General features: G+C 37.3%; 2 protein-coding genes and 1 long non-coding RNA gene across 9 annotated transcripts in view; 2 read left to right on the forward strand and 1 right to left on the reverse strand.

Moving 5' to 3' along the window:
* The window catches only part of LOC137996754 (uncharacterized), an 8052-nt gene extending 8000 nt beyond the window's left edge, over positions 1-52 (forward strand). For both annotated transcript variants that reach the window (XM_068842320.1, XM_068842321.1), the window contains one exon: positions 1-52. This exon is cut by the window's left edge and continues 1748 nt beyond it. The gene's annotated coding sequence lies outside the window, so the exon portion shown is untranslated.
* LOC137996758 (uncharacterized) overlaps positions 1-2500 on the reverse strand; it is a 63366-nt gene that overhangs the window by 41543 nt on the left and 19323 nt on the right. The window lies entirely within an intron of this gene.
* The window catches only part of LOC137996755 (uncharacterized), a 4902-nt gene continuing 2528 nt past the window's right edge, over positions 127-2500 (forward strand). Inside the window, exons 1-2 of the long non-coding RNA XR_011122356.1 lie at positions 127-1025; positions 2225-2431. This is a non-coding gene — a long non-coding RNA (uncharacterized lncRNA). The remainder of the gene's footprint in view (positions 1026-2224; positions 2432-2500) is intronic.

A 2500-nucleotide genomic window follows, 5' to 3' on the forward strand; every position in this document is an offset into this window, starting at 1 on the left:
CTTTACATAGAAAGAACACAATTAGTACCACAATAAAACACCTCTCATTTCAAGTCTAAACGGTTGTTTGTGACTCACATGAATTTTTGTCTTACCAAGTGACCTGAACTTATACCCACGGTTATTCAAAATAGTCCTTCATAAAGATCCAATCGTCCGTTTTGTCGAAAGCGGATTCAACCGTTTGTCCCTTTGGGGGAGAACCGGGAGGCCTAGAATAAGCTTACGTCATCTTAAAAGAAAAAAAAAACAATTACAAGCGGTGTCCCTTTCATGGATTGAGTAAAATCACTTGAGCTTTTGAAAATGGAAAGTTGAGTGCTAAAATGCCTTAGTTGTGAGTCTGTTCGACACACTCTAAATTAATTAAGATCGCTTATCGATACTGTAAGTCTTGAGCTTGTCTCTCAAGCTCTGGTCGGCTGAAACCACTTTGCCAGCTGTCATTAGAGCTTTCTCTTCTTGGGCAGCATAAAACTCTTTAAATTTTGTGTGACATATTTTTTTTACTAAATCTCTCCATATCGCACGGAGTCTTGTGCAGTCGGGTTGTGTTTTGCACACCGCTTTAGCTGTGACCAGAAACGATTCCCAGAGTTCTTCAACAGGGCTGAATAACGTCTACGCATGTGCGAGCTGTCATGACAACAGTGATCAAATTTCGGCGCGAAGGTGATATGTTGTTCTTTCGTCTTGTTGAACGTAGGAAAGTGAAAGAAAGGAAGATTCCTTTCGTTTCCGACTCAAAAAGGGAATGCTTTTTTTCTCCACTTTCACAAGTAATATTTTAAAGACTTCATGATCTGCATCGAAGATTTTCTTCCAGGAAATGCCGGTGAATATGACCTTTCTTTCAACGCATTTTATGTTTCTTTGGCACATAATTGATTTCAACCGCCACGAAGCGAAGCCAAAGAAGCTACCTAGTATCTACTTCGTTTTCGATCCTCTGCTTGGCTTGAGCGAAATGATGTTTGGGGACATTGATGGTGATATGAACTGTATTTAAAAAAGAACTGAAAAAGGTGAGTATATACCAGAACTTAAATTAATTTTAAATATTTATTCAAAGAAAACCCACTGTTTGTGTGGTCAGCGTATACTTTTGAACGCATTGCTGTCGTATAGAATAACGAATTACATTAAATTTCACTGTCCTTTGGCCGGCTTCTTGTACACTTCTGAGCCAGTTCTTCAAATCGTTTCACATAGGCTTCCTTTTAAAAGCAAGCTGTAATTGACGAGCTGAGCCGTTGCGATCGAAAAAAGCTGGAAAGTCAACTTCAAAGTGCTTGTTTACATAAGTTTACAGTTTTATGAAGTGTACCAGATTGTACATACAGTAATTATCCTGGTTAAAACACTTAACGACTTTTACATGTAAAAACTTAACATTTAAGTCGGTTTGCGAAAAGAAATGTAGATTATGAAGTGTATCATCACCTTCATCAACAATTTGCCGAAGTTTAGTAAATATGTACTGTTAAAAACAAACGTTATCCACCAAACGAACGTGTAAATGACCAAATGTGTCACTACGTGTAAGTATGAATACCTATACAAATGTAAAAGGTGGAATCAACAATAGGACATAGGTCCCCCTACAAGGTTAACAATCAGCCCGCCCCCACGTTAAACATTAAGAACCCATCCCTCCCTGACTAAGAAAATCCCTCAAAAAAACACACAAAAACATATATTTCACGCTTCCAGATGAACAAAAAAAAAAACGATTGCTAGCATTGACAACTTGTGGAGATATTTGTCTTACGACACTTAAGACATTAAGAACATGAAGAACTTCTTGTAATTGTTTGGGGCATTGCTCAGAGTGTGTTTCAGCCATGCCTTTCTTCAGGTTTTGTACTGTTCTAGGGTTGACTGAAAAGCCAAGGACTGGTCCAGGAGACAATCCCTGTAAGGATAGTCCAGTAAATGACGAGTATAAACTACTGTCCTTTTGAAGCTGGCATGTCTTCTGTGACCTGTACAAATAAATTCATTTCATCTATTTTACAGCAGTTTTTCATGACACTGTTATAATTTTTATTATACAGATTCATTACATTAAGTTGTGGTTTTACAACTCTAAGATATGTTTAAATGCATGTACTTTGTACTTCACGGGTTTTCTTCAATTCCCTAAATAACATAAATTTACAACTACAAAACTAAAATTATATGAAGGATTGTGAATCAGTGACACTGTTCTTTGCCTTTGTAGGGCTTCCCTGTCTGGTGATATTCTGCTGTCATTTCTTGTAATGGATCTTAAAAGAAGATCAAACAGCCCAGGAGCATTCTCCTCGCAAAATTCCCTCATCATAACTGGATCATACAGTGTTGCTTCTGGTTTGCTGTCATAGTATTTGAACACAGCAGTCTGGCATTGAGTGACCAGCTGGTCAAAGGTGATGTCTGCAAAACAAAGGTAATAGTTATTTTGTTTACAAAATATGCTTAAATATCACCTCAAATATATCCAAATCATGCTTTTTAA

Source organism: Montipora foliosa, chromosome 3 (genome assembly GCF_036669935.1).
Source record: "Montipora foliosa isolate CH-2021 chromosome 3, ASM3666993v2, whole genome shotgun sequence".
Taxonomy (NCBI): domain Eukaryota; kingdom Metazoa; phylum Cnidaria; class Anthozoa; order Scleractinia; family Acroporidae; genus Montipora; species Montipora foliosa.